The 21,018-nt window shown below is 33.0% G+C and overlaps 1 long non-coding RNA gene across 3 annotated transcripts in view; it reads right to left on the bottom strand.

Annotated features, from left to right (window-relative positions):
• The window catches only part of LOC146996697 (uncharacterized), a 273,301-nt gene that overhangs the window by 146,414 nt on the left and 105,869 nt on the right, over positions 1-21,018 (bottom strand). The window contains exons 4-5 of one of the 3 annotated variants that reach the window (XR_015041612.1): positions 7,780-7,827; positions 4,152-4,289 (exon numbers count right to left, since the gene is read on the bottom strand). The exons of 1 other annotated variant lie outside the window; for it this stretch is intronic. This is a non-coding gene — a long non-coding RNA (uncharacterized LOC146996697). Of the gene's footprint in view, positions 1-3,875; positions 4,290-7,779; positions 7,828-21,018 lie in introns of those variants that run through there. One more of the 3 variants, XR_015041608.1, reaches the window with a different exon arrangement.

The raw sequence follows: 21,018 nt of genomic DNA, 5'->3' as shown, positions 1-21,018 counted from the left end.
AGTTGGTGTGACGGTAAGGGGTGCCATTGCTTACGATACACGGTCACGCCTAATATTGATCCATGGCACAATGGCAGGCCAGCGGTACGTCCATGACATCCTTCAGCCACATGTGTTGCCACTCATGGCAGGGCACCCAAAAGCCTGTTTTCAACAAGACAATGCTCGGCCACACACAGCACGGATCTCACAAGACTGCCTTCGGCACATTACCATCCTTATCTGGCCTGCTCGATCCCCAGATTCGTCACCAAGCGGGTCCATCTGGGATCATTTGGGATGGCGAGTTGGACAGCCGACGAGATTAGCCGAAGCAGAGGCGCATTTACAGCAACTGTGTAACGATATGTCTCAGGACACCGTACGGAACTTGTATGCCACAATGCTCGCTCGTATTGCATCGTGCATTCGCGCTACAGGTGGTTTAACAGAGTACTAAAACTTCCGTTCATGTGTACTTTTTTCTGCAATAAATTATCCTCTTTTCTTTGATTTTCTAATCACTTACTTATATCAAAGTAATAATTATATATGTAAAATTTCGTTTAATTCTGACAACTCTCTCTTTACACAAATTTTTATGGCAATGGTTGTATTTTAATATTAACAAAACGAATCCTGTACTTTCAATTAAAAAATATTGCTCGTTTTTTGCATATCAGTTTTCGAGTATTTTTTATACGGTATAAAACTTTATATACTCTCCTTGATTTCGCATCAAGAAACGTTCTATTTCTCATTTTTGGAATGGAACTGCATTGTCTCTTAGAGATGAAGCGGTGGTTTTCTAATGTTTTCTGTCACAGCTGGAAAATTTTTCTGCATGTTTATTACTTCTATGCGTTGCAGCAACGTAATTCCGAACGTAGATTGGAAACTTCAGTGCCAACAATGCTGCATTTAATGTATAGTGTGCGAATATATAGGAAAATTTCAAAATTATTTTATAGTAATAATTTTCACAGCAGTATGGCAATCCAGACTTGTTTCTTTAAATAAAAGAACTAAGAGGCAAAAGTTAGCAATTTGAACATTTTATTGTGAAAAGTGTTTTCCTGGAATATAGCTCCAGTTTTTATTTTTTCCATTCACGAGGATCTAACGGGCTGAAAATGAGCACCTAACCCAGGGATGTTTCATATAATTTCTTTAAATATAGTACAGCGCGATAATATCGTGTGTGATCAACATGAAAAGTAATACAACGGATATAAGTGCTTCGACAAAAATGCTGTTTCGAGTCTAATGTCCCATCAGGGACAAACGTCCGTTTCTGCTCATTAATAACCAAATGCGAAAGGAATACTAAAAAATAAAAACTATTATAGAGACGTAAAATGATAAAAAGAGGAAAAGATGATACTAAAATAAGTGTAATCTCAGAGGAAGTGAGTAGGCTATGGTCGGGGGAGGAGAATCTTAAGACTTTCATATTTAAAACGGTAAAATACCTTTATTAACCCATTAATCGCCAAAACTACAAGGAATGTTTCTTTTCTCATGAAAATAATAACAAATATCAAATTAAGCATTTATAATATAAATTTACATTGGAAAAAAAAAAAAAAAAAATGCTCTCACCTGTGGAAAACGCGAGTGTTGCGTTCGCGCAACGTCAGCGGAATAAGACTACGGATGTTTAGTGAGTAGGATTGTACTCGTGTGATGTTTCTTTTGAGTGGAGCGCAGGATTACATTTTTGATGTATAACGTTTTATAAATCTACCAAATCACTTTACTTTTAATTAATTTAATATTAAAATATACATTGTATTTCTTTTACAAATACAGATTATTTCAATGGAAAGATTCAAGCATGACAAGCTTGATTACAATCATGATGTAAAGCTACATTACATACTTCGCATCTATAAATAGTCTGGCTATGGTACTCTTTACAACAAAGTCTTTTGTTATCAACGGACTTTACGATAAAATGTCTACCATCTCCATACAATGGTTTTTGAATGCTGAATATACTAGGTCTTGCCATTCCTTTCTTGTTCGCCACCAGATTCTGCAATTTCTGGGGGAACAACAACAATATCAGTTTCATTCTGGTCATTATTAACATTATCATCATCTATTTCTTCATCAAAAAATCTTTGAAGGGTAGGGCTTCTTCTAATGTAAGATACCTCGTTCTAGGCATTTTTAAACAACCAGAACATGAACCAGAACATCGAAAGGAATGAGTGAAAAAGAAGATCGACTACCCTTTTCCTGCTGACGTCAGCGCAACACTTATTTTCCTTTCCTTTCCAAATCAAATTTAAACATCTGAGTGATGTAATGTTCTGATAAACGGTGACCTTGACTAAAAATAGATCACTCATAAAGACGGCGATTCTTTCTTTAAATATTTTCAGCAAAAATACACGGTCGATAATTTTGCTTAAAGTATGAGATTAATTATTATAAACAAAATGAATTGTTGAAGGCAAATATTTTTTACAGATATAATCTTCATAATATTCCCTACACAAAATCATCTGCTGGTATAAAATATTTTAGGTAGTTATATTTATATACGCATTTATTTTGACCGTTGCGTGAACGCAACACCAGCGGTTAATGGGTTAACAAAAATAAATTATTGTATGTTACATATCCAGTATGTAAAAACAGGATTTGTAAACATTGCAAGAATACGATTAATCATTTAAAGTGTCAATTGTTTCAAACAAATAGTAAATGTTTTCTCATAAAGCTAAGTATAAAATTAATTTCGGTAATATAAGAAAACATTTTTGAATGAAAGTGATTCTGAAGGGCATTTGTCAGTTATATTCGAGTATTTCGTAAATTGTATATCTGATATTCGAACTAAAATTGGTTTGGTAATCGCGAATAAATATGTCACTGCGCAGTTAGGGAGGAGCCTTGCAAAAAGTTAGCATCTTTCAGAGATGATATTTTGTCACCATACAGAATCTGAAGTGTAACACAGGATGGCGTCTAAATGAGGTTATCTCTAAATTTTTGAGTTAAATTTTTCCCTGTGATGGTGAAATTGGCTGTTATGTCGAGGGTCATACTGCAAGGAACTCCTTTGATACTGCCCGTTGATGATACGCGTTCTCTGCTTGGCAAAAGAAATCGAATTTACCCATTATCGAAGTAGAACAGTCTTCACATTTGTTAATTTTCTTGAAATTATCACAACGAAATTGTTGCTCACACGCCTGAAGGTCATTGGATTGAGGTAAATTATAGTAATGCAACAGAGAACCGATATTATCCTTAAGAGCGAAAGCGTATGCTTCAATACCGATACGTTTCAAATTTTCGATGAGCAAGTCAACACGTGCACAGCGCGAAGTATCACATTTTGAAACATCCAGAGATAATAATTTATCCAAATAATTACGGTCGAACATCTTATTATTCGGAAATAGCCAAAATGTCTGAAGTGTCACACGAAAAAAATTAGTAGAAGATTACACATCCAGGGACATAGTATCTTTATACGAAGAGCACGAGGTATCGGCTTACGAACTAGGTCTGGTGCCATTTTAGCTCGTAAAATTCGAAGAATGTCCCAGCGGGAAAATTCAATATCTATGGCCGAAATAATATTCATAGTAATCCAAAAATATCGCAGCAATTAAACACAGCAAAACGATCACTCAAAAAATACAAAACAGCAAGGATCGCAACAGGCATAAATACCCAGGGAACGGTGGGGAGCTATATAGCGAAATGCGGCATGAAACTTCGAACGCGCACGTGAAAGAAATCTTGAAACCAAGCGTATGCTCTGACCGTCTTAAAGGGCTACATAAAAAGCGGTCCTCAACTAAACATAATTCAGCTTTTGAAGGCATAAATCAATTTTTAATCAAAAAATATTAAAATCTTCAACACGCTGCAAATCAAACATAAGCTTTACATTTTTATTATCTTTTGTGATGGGCATAAAACTGTAGAAATAATTTAGGGACAGAACCTAGCATACAAATTAATACAAAAATAGAATTTATTCATAAGCCACCGCTCTGCCTTAAAAAGACAAAGCAGTTTCATTTAAAACAAAATGTTTATTTATTGTTATGTGTTGCAGTCTCCAACTCCAACTCGCTTATTTGCCGCGATTAACCTGCGAAATCGCAGGTTGTGTTCCGGCTATCGAACTTTGGTGCTTCTAGGAGCGCTGCAGGTAAGGAAATGCCGAACGTAGTTCTCGTGGAGACAGGATAGCAGATGCAGGGGGTGAGACCAATGTCACGTGATGAGCGATAAGACATCTGGTTGGCGATGAGGTATCCAGGCATCGTAGCGCTGTAAATCTGAAGTTTTACAATAGTTATACATAAAATAGTACTAAATCAGTTCATAAAAGGTGTGTGTTGCAGTCATAAATGCAGAAAATAAAATACGATTCCAAAAAGTAAAATAGTATATACAGGAAAAATATAAGTAATATCTTGTGGGCATGGCTGTGTGTGTCACATGATCATCCGGCTAAGATTTCTAAACATCATTATTTACAAGTCAAATAAGTTTTTCAGAGTACTACATACTTAAAAACACAAATTATGTTGGAAAATCCTGGTTTCCACTGAGTAGAAAAGCGGCATATGGACGGAGGTGCCTGTCCTCGTGTAAAATTTCATAGTGAAATAGGTTGAAAATGTCCATATGTTGGCACTCCTTAGCGGCGTCATAAAATGCCGTGTTAGTTCTTCTTAAATATTGTGTTGTAGTTCGCAATTTTAATAATGTATGTACCTCAAGAATGTACGAAAAAACCACTGAGTAAGAAATTGGTAATAACTTTTCTCATAATAATTTCAAATTTGAAATAAACTTTTAAAAATCCATAGCAATATCGTATCGAAACCTGTTTCCATGTCACATGTATTGCATAAAGAAATGTGAAATTTGAAGAACTAATTTTCCTAAATATTTAATACTCGAATCCGTATAAGTTGCATGCATTTGTTTTAGTAAAGTGTTATGACAGATTTTTTTAAGAGCTGTCGGAGACAAATGATAATATTCCTCGACAGTAATGAACGAGAATACCATGCATTTGTTCAAAAACAGAAACGAAGTATTTGTGAGATTTATTCAACATCCAAGTCTTAATTTTAACAGTTTTATATTATTTTTCTCTACTAGCCAGGTATAGTTTAAGTGTCTCAATTGGGTATCAAAACGCGTGTGTGAAAACACTGATCTGCACTTTGTTACTAGATATTTTTTCCTTAAATTTAGTTTTTTATATATCAAGGTGTCTGTAGTCAATGTGTATATTGTATTAATTCGGGAAGTTCCCTGATTCTTTAAACATGAGTATACAAGCAGCAGTGAAAGTAAAAAATAATTATGAAAACCAAATAGTCTATAACGATTTTAATGCCAAGTCATAAATAATCAAATGAATAACTTCAAATTTCTGAATTTGTTTAATATCACAATTTTCAGTTCCGGTTTTGGTGAGAATCGAAATAATATAAATTTGAATTCAAAATCATGAAAATCCTCAGGATTTTCACGATTTTGTTCTTACAAATCCTTGACATGATAAATAGTATCATAATAATGCTAAATAACTGAAGAAAAATGCATTTGCTGGCTCTCTAAGATTACTTGGATGGCCTCTAGGTTCAGACCAATAGCTTTTAAGATTAGTGTTTTTGAGCAGAATGAAACATTAATTTTTAACAGAGTTTTGGTCTAATAGTTCATGGTATCGATCTATTAGACTTTGCTGTATTTTCAGCACAAAGACCATATTCTATTTGTTAATCTGTCACAGCTCAAACAGCACGGTAACCTAATCTGCAAACTATGTTCGCTTGAGATGAGTAAACCTTGTTAGAAAGCTAAACTATTTGTGAAAACTGCATCTAACGTCTATCATTCAAATTTACTTTAACTTGTTGACGAATTTCTGGCCTTAAAAGCTATGTAACTGGAATCAGAAAACAAGTTTGATGAAAAAACAAATAACCCACATAGCACAAAAACATGCCTGGGATATCCCGAAGATGTTGCTCGCGGGGTATGCGCACATCCTCAGGACATCGCGGAATATCTCTCGAACCTCCTAAACACCTCCTCCAGAGTTCTTAGTGTCACATCCCAGTATATCCTCAGGACATCCTAACTAAGTCCCATCGACAGCGTACGGCATGTTATTAGGATATGAACTCTTACTTATTACATCCTCAGGACATCCCACTCACCTCCTAAACACAACCCATTTTATCCAAAAATCATCCTATCTATGTCCCATCAACAGCGTATGGGATGTTGGTAGGATTTAAAGTCCTACTTACTACATCCTCAGGACATCCCACAATATCCCAATTTCCTCCTAAACTCATCTTCCCGAGTGCTTAATGTCACATCCCAGTATATCCTTTGGACATCCTATCTAGGTTCCACCGACAGTGTATGGGATGTTATCAGGATTTTAAATACTAATTACAATATACCTTTGACCTCTTAAATACATACTGTCAACTGCTTAGTGTCACATCCCGGTATATATACAGAGAAAACTTCCAGTGAAAGTATATGAAGGTGTAGTGATGATCTAAAACCTAATTACTTTACACAGATAGTCTCAAATCCTTCTCCTATGGTTACTATCGAAAAATCAGAAATGTTGAAAATATTTATACAACATATTTATGTATTTATGAATCAAAATACATGAGAAATCGCAGTGAGAAAAAGCACTGCTACCTTAATCTGTGATTATATATAACAAATTCAGTGAATTATAGTTAACAAACAGTGAAAATATTTATATTTCTGAAATATTTTATATATAACATTTTCAGTTTCGCATATGTGGCAGCTTGAGATTTTTTTTAAGTATACCAATTTTTTTAAATGTCTAAAAATTTTTGTATTTTCAAGGAAAGCTTATTCTTTCACCTTTAGTATATAAGTAATGGTAATTTACCAGATAAAATTACGTAATGGGGAATACAGAAAAATATCTAACCACTTACTTTTGACTTCATCTGCAGAGAGACTAAACATGTAGTTCAGCTAAATCTGTTATAATAAATATTTATAATAATGCTAAATCCTGCAATAACTATTAATATGACAAATTTTTGTAAACCTATTTATTTGGATGAAAACTAAACACATTCAGAAATTTATGGCACTATATTATGGTTAACAGAGGAAAAACACTTTTCAAAATTCAAAATAGTTTTTATAAATCCAATTTATCACATTTTCCTTAAATTCCTGAAAAATAATCTTATATCCATGTAAAAGAGGAATATGTATTCATCTGTATATAAAAACTCTAAATACTGGAGTTAAACTGGAGCTTAGCCATTGCCAAAAATAAATAAAATGCAATTACTACATGTGAATATAATTCATAATTAAATTTAAACAAATCACTATTAGAATGCAAATTAAAGGAAGCTTTTAAAATATTTTAACATATAGTACCTATAAACAGAGTAGCCATTATTTGTGTTGTATCATAAATTATAATACGACGTTTAGCTTAAGAGAGCTTCTCCTGACGCATGCGCCGTTCGCGTTTATCCGCGCGGTGTATGATGACGTAACTGTTTATTACGTATGTATGTATATGTATACCATTCTTACTTCTTCGCCCTTTTTTCTCTGCTGTATGCAACTATGTTTAAGTTAATCTCTGTCATTAAAAATGTTCATTGATATTACAATCTATTTAGGCTCATTTATTTCTTCAATTTGACTATTCGATTATAGTAAAATAAACATGGGGTATGCCTTTTAAATTTTTTATGTCAGAAATTAAACTCAACCTACCAGCTGAACCATATGAGCAGTTGTATCAGTCAGCCACTGGTAGGTAACCTAAATAACGAATCAACATATAAAGTTGCCAAAATAAGGAGAGAAACAAAATTATGATAATCACATCTTACCTAATCATAAAATTTAATGTGTAGGCAAGTCTAAAAAGAGTGAGAAGGAATTTATTTTGCAACACAAAGTAAAGCTGTCTTGCAGGAGCAAAAAAACTTGTCTCATGAGATAGTAAAAAATAATTAACTGTATCTGGTAACATTTATCTGACAACACATAAGTAATTGTTAACTACGTGCAGAAAATAAAATCTGGTCATGATAAGCAAAATGCAATTTTAAACTTTTGAGTTTAACTGCAGAAATCTACGAAAGACGTATATTTTATGTTGTAGCAGTAGTAAATCAAGATGCGGCTAATCTTTACTGTATGGTACACCTTGTTTTTTGTCTGAAAAAATCGCCAAGTGGTATTGGTTGTTCGTGAAATCTGGAAGCCCATTGCGACAAATAAGTTTTTCCGTTATTGTAATGTTGATAATGTTGGCGAAAATAGCCTTTGAAAAAAATAAGTTTTTGTCAATATAAAGGGGTTATTTCTGGAAATATTGCCAACGTGTTGTGATAAATTTAGTTTTGGGCTACATTTTGTAATAGTAACCCTTTTGTACGGACCCGTGTTTTTGGTTCTTACCATTCTTTTTAATTGCTATGTTTGGTTGCACGTAAGTGGTATGGTCTTGTGTATTTTGAACTTGCTATTATTTTGGTGTGGGTACCATCGTTTGAGTATGTCTGAGGTGAATAACAGACGATGAATTTAATTGAATTGCTTATCTGGAGGATGGAGGAAATGGTGGTGGAAAGCCTAAACATATGCATGTGAAAAAAAAGGTATGTTAAAAAAATGACGCTTCATTTATTTATTCGTCTCTGTGTGTTAATTTTTCTTTTTGTTGTTTAATATTTTTATGTTAGAAAATATGTATTTTTGGTAACTTATTCCTCTCTGTTTTTGTATTTTTGGTTGTCTCTGTGTGTTAAGACAGTGGCGAATATTTTCTTGTAAACATGATATTTTTAACTTTCTGGTTTTCTTAAAGTGAAAATAGATCAATGTGTACATGTGCAAAGTTAAGGCAGTGCACAATACCTAGTTTGTGCAGTTTTCTGTTTTTTTTTTTTAAGTTAAAATAGGTCGATGTGTACATGGACACCAAGTTTGTGTATGTCTTTGACTTCTTATTTTGGTTTTGTGTAACGGCAATCTTGAAATTTGTGCCGATTCTTCCAGGTGACGATCTTGATATAAAATAAGAAACGATTTGCCAAGGGTTACCGTAGAGTAAATTTTTACCAAAGATGTTCTACCATAATCACCATTTCAGTGGTTTAAACACTAGTGGAACAGTATTCAGAGATGAAGATTTCAGTTTTGTTTACACAGCATGATGGTTTAGGCACTCCAGCCGTTACGGTGAACAAGATTATAATAAACATAGCCAAAACAATTATCTATAAATATCGACGTATAAAACTGCATGAACTAATATATTTCTTATGCTAGTATGTACAGAATCCTTAATCGAAGTGAAAATGAGAAGACTGTGCCTGACTTACGTGATTACAAACTTACTCTGAGCCGTTTTTCTGTGACTCTTTTACTGTGTAGAGCTGTATAGAGATTTAGAATTAATCAGTAAAGGCTTGCAACGTAATAACGTCACAAGAGGCTTTTTTCTCGACAAAGCTAAGACTTTCGATCGTGTTTGGCTGGGTGCTCTTATTTACAATTTACACATTTCGGGGCTCCAAGAGTACATTAAACACATAATTAAATCCTGCATGACAGGTAGACACTTTGTCTTTCGTGTCACAGGAATTCTCTCTACACCTAAACTTTTCCTTGCAGGCGTCCCCCAGGGAAGTCTTCGCGGACCTATACTTTTTAATATATACGTGAATGACATACCCACTCTGAACAACACAAAACTCGCAATGTATGCTGATGACACTGTGATCCTTACACAAGGCCGGCTATACAACAGCTACAAAACCACATACATGCATTAGAGACTTGACTCATCAGATGGAAAATTAAGGTTAATGTGGAAAAGACTCAGGCAATCCTGTTAACAAAAAAGGAGAAGTTCAATAAAAACCTACATTTCTACGGAGTGTCAATTCCCTGGTACAGGCAAGTCCGACCAGGCCCGGTCGTTACAAAAACATAATACAAAAATTTCACCCTTTGGTGAAATTTATCGAACTTCTTAGTAGCTGAGTTTAAGGTCAGGTACATGTCATTCACAATCATTTCCGGAATTTATCCCTCCATCTTTTCTCAGAAACTGAGTAGCCGGGCTTCCCAGGCCCGAGACCCTCGCTAGCATTGTCATTTAAAAATGTGAAAGATGTCAGGCAGTTGCAAAAATGTCACGCTATTTGATTTATGACGATGAAATGAAAAGATTACAGAAACTATTAGCCGAAATGTTGACTGATGAAGATTCAGTTAATGAAGAAGACGAAGAAATAATTGATGAAGAACAGTTTAGTGATCACCAATCGAATTCTGAAGAGACATTAGATTCAAGCGATGAATCTAGTAATGAATTCAGCATTTCTGTTTCCGTGAATTGATATCTTGTCAAAGATAGCCATCAAATTTGAAAGGTAGAGAGCTGCTCGACACAAGAATATTACAGAAATCAGATCATTTATCTGTCTTCTTTGTTTTGGAGAATTTTGTTTTAAAATAGAAGGCTTCTCACGTAAATGTTGCGAAGTTTGGGCGACTGACGGGACAGGGCTTGACATTTTTCATCGAACAGTGTCTCATAAACGTTTTTTAATCCTAATGAGATGTTTGGGATTTGATGACCTAAGAGATCGTCCTTCTAGAAGAGAAATGGATAAACTGGCTCCGGTAAGAAATGATTTTGAAAAGTTGGTTAAAAATGCTGGCGAATACATCACAACTGACGAAAAATTAGAACCTTTTATAAGAAGATGCTCCTTTCTTCAATACATTCCAAGTAAACCTGCAAAATATGGAATTAAAGTTTTTGCTGTTTTTGATGCAAGGACATTTTGTACTTCAAATCTTGAAATTCATGCAGGAACACAACCAAAACGGTCGTGCAGCTCAGAAAATGGTCTTGATAAAGTAGTCAAGAGGTTTAGAGAGCCTATTTTGAATCCAGGGCGCAACCTTACCGTGTACAACTGGTTTACCAGTTATACCTTGGTAAAGAATCACCTTGAAAAGAAAATTACGCTCGTGGGAACTATCAGAAAAAATAAAAAAGAACTGCCAATATATTTTACTTGTGGCAGAAAAAGAGAAGTTTGATCATCATTATTTGGATTTCAAAGAAATATGACATTAGTTTCCTACACACCAAACAAAAATAAATGCGTTGTTCTATTGTCCACCATGCATAATGACAGAGCCATCGATGTTTCGACTGGAGAAGCAAATAAAAAAAACAGAAATTATGACTTTTAATGATTTAACAAAGGGTGCTATAGATGTAGTAACCATTTATAGTACTGCTAGAATTAGCAACAGATGACCAATGGCAGTATTCTTTAGTATGTTCAACATTGCAGCTATGAATACTAGAATATTATTGTTATCTTCGAGGACGCCAGTAGTGCAATATAGAAAACGAAGTTTATTTATCAAAGAATTTGCATTAGAACTTTTCAAGGATCACATTCAAGAAAGAAGCTCGCAGCAAAATTTCCACGCGAATTGAGTGAAAAATGAAATTGCAGATATAGGGAAAATTGGGAAGGACACTCGCCAAAAAAACAGGAGTGTTCTAGGGAAAGATGCCATATATGTAATAGCGTAAAGGACCGAAAACCACAAATTTGCTGCGCTAAGTGAGAGAAAAATGTTTGCGGTAAACACAGCGCGATTTTTTGCAAAAAAAATGTGAAATGTAAGTTTTTTTTTGAAAATATTTCTGTAAAAATTTAATATTACATAAATTAGTATTAAATTTCGTTTGCTCACAAAAAGAAATCAGTCTGATTTTTTCTGTTAATGATAAATAATTTCAATCTTAAAAGTGTATTAAAATACAATTTTTTTAGAATTATTAAATTCAAAGTATATTTTTATATTTTATATACTTTTTATTATTTAATTTTTTTCTTCGATTACACAAACAATTTTATTTTTATTTCGTTAAGAAATAACGTTTCGGACCTACGGAGCCCGACGCGCGTCCTCGCGTAGCTAAAAGCAGCGCGCGTCTTCGCGGGTTAACAGCGTGAAATAGCATTCTTTCTATAGACAACAAGTTACTCATTTAACAAGTCCCTTCTACGTCCAATATTGCCTTATGCTTGCTCTGTTTGGGCTTATTCTAGTTGATCCTTAAGGAAGAAATTGAAAACTGCACATAACGGGGTTTTGAGACAAATTAGTAATGTTTTATGGTAGCTTCGGATTTACAGATTTGCATGCTGAACTGAAAATTGACCACATTTTAACCTTTTACTATCGCCTTGCTAAGAAATTCTATAAAGACATAGAGTTTATTAACAACACTGCAATTAAAATTTATGATTACGACGCAAATGATCAATGTAATATCAAAAGTCCTATGGCCGTTCTTACACTCTTGATTAAGCTTAACTGCACCATGGCTACCTTATATATAGTATGATTTTGTATTGTATGTAACAGTTTTCTTTTAACTTGAGCTCCTTACTTAATTTATTCTATGATTATGATCACATTTTTAATAATGCTGACTGGGTCTTGTATTTACCAAATGTTTGCTTGACAATTTTCATGTGTTCATTTATTATTGTTCCCAATGGCTCGACGGAGTTTGCAGCTTTTCTGGACAGCATTTTCATCACCGAATCATGTATGCGTGTTACAAATATTCATCTTACAAATATTCATCAAGTCATTTATTAAGGCCATTATAAATAATTATTTGAAAAAAAACCCTTAAGATATCCTGGGCATATTTATATAATACTATAAGTTGTAACTTTGTATTGTACCCGAAGTGGCATATTTTCATTTGTGGATAGGGTCTAAGACCCAGGCACCCCGGTGCTACACCATCACTCGTTGCGTAATCTGTTAAAAGATGCCTAACACTCACAAAGACCTCACAAAAACTGAGTACTATCAGCCCTCTTTTCGATGCGAGCAAAATTTTGAAAAGGTTATCCATGCCAGAATACATCCTTTTTTGACAGATTTCCCGCACAGCAATTTGGCTTTAGAAAAAATCTCTGTGACGAAGCAGTTGGTGCGTCTGACAGAATTTATTAGAGGTGCCTTTAATAATAAACAATGTGTTGTCTTAGTCATGATAAACGTGGCTAAAGTGTTCGATAGCGTCGGCCCGAGGGTTAATTTTCAGGCTTATTTAAGCTCGAGTTCTCTAGGGAATTAACCCTAATTGTGAGTTTATTTATCACTGAGAACATTTCATATCTGCATTTCATATACTTTGAACAGGAAGCAGGTGTGCACTAATGATGGTCAGAGTTCAGTTTGATGTCCCATATTGTGCACTACTACATATTTGAAAAGATAAAATTATTTTATTAACAAAGGCAAATATTGTGTGTAATATATCCAATTTGTACAGAGTAGAATTTGTAAAGTGTAGGACTATGTACAAAGCAGAATGTTTTAAACAGTGTAAGAATACAAGTAATCCTTTAAACTGTCCTGAGTCACAAACCACTAATAAACCTTTTCCCACTAATCTGATAAAATTAATTTCTAAAATATAGGAAAACTCATACGCATGAAAGTGTTTGTGGAGAGAGGAGATTTTTCAATTATATGCTGTCACAGGGGGTGATTAATAGTTATTAAATTCATTTTATCGCTTAGGCTGTGAAGCAGATATTGTTAAAATGTTTGCATGTCAGTTTAAACTTGTGTTCATTTCTCATATTAAGCAGTATCATGAATGAATAACTTTATTTACCAGTCGACAATGCAAGTTTTTAATTTTCTGCATTCTTTTTTTCAACGGTTTTATTGGAACGTTTTTATTATGTAAAAGGCTAAAACACTTGTCTGACGCCTACACTTCACTGAAGATTAACATTTATTTGCATTCTTTCCTATCGGATTTCACAAACAGAAAATCAGTTACTGTTCTTTTTAATTTCACGGTGGTTTAATTCTTCTACTCCAACTTAACGTTTATCAAAACTACGTGATGATGCAATAAATCGAATCGATGCGATCGAAGCCAACTCTACATCAATGGCATTCCTTTAAAAGAAATTCTCAATTATTAAACCTATGATTCTATGCCCGGATTTACATTAACATGCTCTCGTTTGATATTTTATTACAAATACTTAATTTTCACTTGTAATTAATAATTAAAATTTTGCCTCAATGTATAGCTTAATGCCTTAATGTTTGACTATCATATGGGAGTGTCTACTCTAGATTATGTATCCTGACGGGTTTCCAAATATCAACCACCTGCCTTTTAAACTGGTAGTTTTCATCTATCACATTTATCTCGCATTTAGTTCTCAATTTTTCGCACTACTTATAAAACTCGGAATTAAAGCATGTTTACTTTCATTATCGGAATTCGAACATTCGTCAGTTGTCTCGTACCATCTTTCAAGCTTGTTATTTAAACTACAATTAAATTCCTGTGTTTACTTCCACCAAGCATAATCATCCTATAAGCCACGCCTCTCCGCTATGTTGGGTTACCAGCCCGAACATAACTTTGCATTACGCTGTGTCGGCGAAGCGGTTATCGTTTGTAATTTCAATTTTACACCATCGCTTAAGCTGCAGAGGGCAACACAAAGAACTGTGATATAGCATGACCGACTCATCCGCGACCATGATCGCAAACACGCATGCGCATTTCGGACCGAATTATTCTCAAAATAGGGTGAAAGGATGGGGACTTTCTTTCCCTCCAGCATAGCTTTTCCGGAGATGAGAAGACCTTTCACGTCGCAGCAAGTAATACCACCCCTTTTGGACGAGTCTATGTGTTTTGGCACAATGCCAACCAGGGATGCGCTTGAGAGGGTGATCGATTCATAACAGGCATCCTAGATTTATTATTATGTTAACGAAACTAGTAGTCTCTACAAAACATTACTACTTGTTTATTACTCACCAGATTTCTCGTACACTTTTACGTTAGAACAATTCAGCTAGTGTTACGATTTTAATATTACGTGGCCGTATCTTCTCTTTTTTTAATCAAATTGCGTTGTCTCTTGAGGCGAAGCGGTGTTTATATAAAGTGTGGCATTGCAGCACTCCTGTCTACATCTCGAAACGTCAGTATGTATGTGAGGCGGTTCTATAACTTTCATCCAAGAGGGAAGCTAGAATTCTTGCACATGCGATTTTCCCGTCTATTTTTCCATCGCTAACGTTTAAAAAATTTTCAATGCTACGACAATTTTCCGAAGAATATACACAGACGTCTTTGCCTTTTCAGGGCCAACTCAACAGCTCTTGTCGAAACAATCGGATACACTAGCCCGTATCGGATTGTTTGTGGAAAGAACCAAACAATGTTTACCCAGCGAAAACGTTTGTACTCGTTTTCGTAAAACATACATACACACAAAGACACTACTTGTGTTTTTTTCTTTTCCCTCTGCTGAAGATTTTCCCTTGCTGAAGGTTTACTTGAAACATATGATTTAAAGTTTCCAATAATAAATGCTTTTTATGTTTATAACAACTTTTAGATGTTTAATGTAGATGGGATGTATCTGATTTTAAACTGCTGTAACTGTTAATATAATTTTACGGATGTCAATTTACTAAACTGCTTAGAAAGTTACTTATAACTCCACCGACTTGAAATGTAGCAACTAATTTGGGACAAAATTTTCGACCTAAACGTAACAACTAATTTGGGACGGATGGAGTATAATTCAACATTTTGTTTTAATTCCTTTTAAGAAATTTCGTCATCACGAATTATAAAGCTATCATATTAAAAAATCACTGTTTTCAAAAAGGCTTTTAACGTAATAATATTAAGAATAATAAATAGAAAAACGATTGGGATGACAAGCCAAATCTTCTTTCCAAGAATTTTGAATATAAATATATTAATTTCAATTAAAATACTTTTAATATATTTTAAAAGTGTAAAATGAGGTTAAATATTTTGAAATACTTTAATTTCCTGTAAAATTCCCTTTATTAAAATTCTACTATTAGCTCACACTCTGCCTATATCTTGTTCGAATTTCCAATCGTTCATAAAATACTCAAGTTTATCCACTCGAGTTCAAATACAATTTTTTAAACTTGTAATGTATGACACTTGATATTAATATAAGGTATTTTCTCCCTCCTTCTAGAATGCCTTCATGGTGTAACGGTTAGTACAATTGGCTCGTATTCGAAAGATCCAGGCTCGAGTCTCGAAGAGGGCATTGCTTATTTTTCCTTTCTCCCGCATATATATATATATATATATATATATATAATAATTTATTTCCTAAACAGTATTGATTAATTGATTATATTATCTCCTAAGTTTAATTAAAGTAGAATTATTTTAAAAGCGTGCATCCATACTGGTAAGTTATATTTTGAAAGATGTTTTGAAGTAATTTGAAAGCAAAATGTTAATAATGTTTTAACGGGGACTGGAGTTAAATCATCATGAAGAATAAAATTTCAATTGTAAAAGGAAAAATTAAAACATGTAATCATTGTCATTGATCGGAAATTAGTTGACTTTTCAAGGGGAACAAACCAACTCCCGTTCAATGAACAATAATTGATAAAAATACGTAAATACGAAAGTGTTTCGTCTTTACTCGAGTTATAAGTTAAAGGCAAACCGGCAATTCTAGTCAGGCCAAATATTTCCGCGAATAGAAGGAATTATGAACCAATGCTGATATTCAAAGAACTTATTCTTATGAAGCATTTTAGTCAATTCAATTTGGAGTAAAAATCAATTACTGTAGAGAAATCCTATTTAACTCGAGTAATCGGCCCCGACACTTTCATGTTTATGCATTTGAGTACCATATTATTTGTAGAAATTAAACATTGGAAATTGTCATTATGAAATCGAATTCAAAGTAAAGTTGAAATAAACATAGAAGATTATAAAAAAAGATAAATAATGCAAAATTTGTAAAAACAAATCAAAGACAATATAAAAATAATATAAAAAATAATATAGAAAATAATATATAATAAGAACAGTGAATGTACAGGAAGATATAAAGGCCAGAAAAGGTATTAAGTAACTTACATTCTTTCTAGTGGGGGAGTTGGCAAAGTGTTCTCTTCGTGTCTGACTCAGAAGTGTAGGGTGTCCGAAAATTCTTAACGGCAGTAGGGGCTTTGAATAATATCAGTCGGTAAAACTTGAAGCAATTTATGGTAGTGGGTGGGACTTGGAATTCTTGAGGGATGTGTTTTGTGGAGTTCTTATCTGAGAGACACCATCTGTTAAGATTTTTTTGAAAATACTAGTGAATGGAAATTAATTAATTTCTGGCTAATTGTCGTGTCGCAATGATTAAGAATTTAAGAAAGGAAAAAAGCATTTTCACTGTCCAAGAGCTAATAGACAGTTACTTAATACCTTTTCTGGCCTTTATATCTTCATGTACATTCACTGATCTTATTTATATTATTTTCTATATTATTTTTTATATTATTTTTATATTGTCTTTGATTTGTTTTTATAAATTTTGCATTATTTATCTTTTTTTATAATCTTCTATGTTTATTTCAACTTTACTTTGAATTCGATTTCATAATGACAATTTCCAATATTTAATTTCTACAAATAATATAGTACTCAAATGCATAAACATCAAAGTGTCGGGGACGATTACTCGAGTTAAATAGGATTTCTCTACAGTAATTGATTTTTACTCCAAATTGAATTGACTAAAATGCTTCATAAGAATAAGTTCTTTCAATATCAGCATTGGTTCATAATTCCTTCTATTCGCGGAAATATTTGGCCTGACTAGAATTGCCGGTTTGGCTTTAACTTATAACTCGAGTAAAGACGAAACGGTTACAGCCGAAAACATCGCGGACAAAAACATCGCGGAGAAAACAACGCAAGGCGAAAACATCGTGGGAGAAAACATCGCAGTTCTAAAACATCGTGGTACAAAACATCGTCGTCGAAAATAAAGCGGTTCAAAAACTTCGCAGTTTAAAAATATCGCCGTCGAAAATATCGTGGTAAGAAATAAAGTATCTATTAATCATCGCATGACGATAACATCGCAGACATGCTTTTTTCAGGCTTTAATAACTGTAAATGGATATTCCCATAATGATTTGTGAGCGCAAGTGATGTAAGGAAGGATAATTTTTACTTTCACATTTTTTTATTAACTAATAAATTTTTGCTGAAAAAATAAGAAGGAAACTTAAGCATAGAAAATTAAATGCAACTTAATAGATTATACTTTTTATGAAAAATTACCTGTAAAATCTTTATTAAAAATAATTTATTATGGTCTTTGTTAGTTAACTATGTCGATTTAAAATTCTATTAAGTGCTATAAGTTGCATTAATTTTCTACACTTAAGTTTCCTTTTTATTTTCTCAGCAAAAATGTATTAATAAAAAATATGAAAGTAAAAATTATCCTTCTTACCCTCTTGCGCTCACGAATCATTATGGGAATATCCATTTACAGTTATTAAAGCATGTCTGAAAAAAGCATGTCTGCGATGTTATCGTCATGCGATGATTTGTAGATACTTTATTTTTTATCACGATATTTTCGACGACTATGCTTTTAAATTGCGAAGTTTTTGAACCGCTTTATTTTCGACGACGATATTTTGCACCACGATGTTTTAGAACTGCGATGTTTTTCTCTTTGCGATGTGTTCTCCCACGATGTTTTGTAGCACGACGTTTTCGCCTTGCGTTGTTTTCTCCGCGACGTTTTCCTCCGCGATGTTTTTGCCGCGATGTTGTCGGCGGACACCAGACGAAACACTTTCGTATTTACGTATTTTTATCAATTATTGTTCATTGAACGGGAGTTGGTTTGATTCCCTTGAAAAGTCAACTAATTTTCGATCAATGACAATGATTACATGTTTTAATTTTCCTTTTACAATTGAAATTTTATTCTTCGTGATGATTTAACTCCAGTCCCCGTTAAAACATTATTAACATTTTGCTTTCAAATTACTTCAAAACATCTTTCAAAATATAACTTACCAGTATTAACCAGTAACTTACCAGTTATAACTTACCAGTTTTTAGAATTAAAATAAGCAGTGTGGCCAGTATTCCCTTTCACCTCCCTTTGTCACACTGATACAAAGGCACTTCCATTTCTTGCGTAAATATAAAAACAAAGATGCACATACATGTATATGTATGTGTATCTTTGTATACCTATATACAGTATAGATTCACACTTTTAAAATAATTCTACTTTAATTAAACTCGGGAGATAATATAATCAATTAATCAATACTGTTTAGGAAATAAATTATTATTAACTAACTTTGCAGCAATTGCGCAAGTAATAATAACTTGTATTCGCACTAAATGGATTTAAGATCATACAACATTATATATATATATATATATAAAACCTAATGACTCTACAGTAAGAACTAAAGATTCGTATAAAATTCTATATAGAGTATAAAATTCTAAATTTAAATCAAGTTGGCTCAGTCTAGACCAGTGATTCTCACCAGCTTTTTCCCCATATACCCTTTCCACCATTGCTAAATGATCATTCAACCTCTCCTTCCCAAAACTTGAAAAGTAGATATGTGTTTGTTTAAATACGGATTATTTTTTAAGTAAATTAAACAAGTATCAAACATGTTGGTAAATACCAAAATTTGAATAAATGTTCTTTTTTGTATTCATAAACTAAATCTAAATACTTAATACGTAAAGAAAAGGTGGACTAAATTACTCTCTGAAACTTTGAAATTCCCCTTAGGGCTATTCCTCCTGATTGAGGACCCATAGTCTAGCCAGAATTCGTTTTTAATAGTGACTAAATATACAGATAATTTAATTTGTCCCACTTTTCTTATACTAACTTTTGTCACAGAAACTTCGGATTACGTGCATGTTTTTTGAAAATAAAAGACACAAATTTAAAAAAAAAATATATGTTTAAAATTTGATGTTGAATTCAAAAACAGTTATTTGGTAGCCAGACCTAATAAACCTAAGAGATCAAATTTGAAGTACACCTTACTTGTTCTTACTAACTTCTGCTTAATGAATTAGAATTATTCTTAGAAAAGAACCTTAAAAACTGGTGAAACATTTCATGCTAGAAAACAAGATATTAGAAACTTTGAACTCATTCAATAGAAGAAAAAAGTTATTCAAAACGTAACTCCATAACAAAACATTTTTTTTCTACTTGATCGTCAACACATGAGGCTTTTAAGAAATACCTCCTACAAGATATGTGGCCACTATTTCTGTGCTGTCAGAATATGAAATTCGTATAAGGAAATCAATGCACTTCGAGGAGAAGAAAATGACCTTAATTTGATAGTTTTTCTACCTAATAAATTTTTACATGTTATGAGTTTCTTTTTCTTAATCTAGGCGAAATAATATTCAACACATAATAACAGCATAAAACCCACAAAAGAAGTGTTCCAGTGAATTTTCAGTTTCTAAATGCTGTTTAAATTTGCTTCAATCAAAGTTTTTGTATATAAATAATTACGGTAAATTGAAATGAACTGTTTTTTAAGCGTTTACAGTTAATCGAGTAATATAATATTTTTATTGAAATAAAAATTATTTTTAATGTGCAAGATTACTTTTCTTACAACGCTGGGCTCATGGTTCTTAAATCCTCTTGTTGCTAAGTTCAGAAACCTGTGTTATTAAAATTATTCGAATAGTTTAACTTTTATTACGGTTTCATATTTTTCATTTTAACTTTCACATGGTTGCGTTTTCAACCATATGAAAGTTAAAATGAAAAATATTACTTGTACGTAAATTTTAATATATGTAATAATTTAATGTTTTTAGAAATAGTTCAGTAGTTTTACTTTTAAACAATGGCTTTGATATAACAAGCATGTTTAATTAGTTCATCAAAAAGTTGTTAGAGACACTATCAAATCAGGAACTAGCATATTTTTCCACTCTGCAGTTTTACTGCAAAAACAGTGAATTATCCCTTTAAAAATGGTTAAAAAATATTTAATTCCTTTCATTTTCCAATTATT

Source organism: Stegodyphus dumicola, chromosome 6 (genome assembly GCF_044657685.1).
Source record: "Stegodyphus dumicola isolate Sdum_Otavi_A_Nest chromosome 6, ASM4465768v1".
NCBI lineage: Eukaryota > Metazoa > Arthropoda > Arachnida > Araneae > Eresidae > Stegodyphus > Stegodyphus dumicola.
This window is presented reverse-complemented; position numbering and strand designations above follow the sequence as displayed.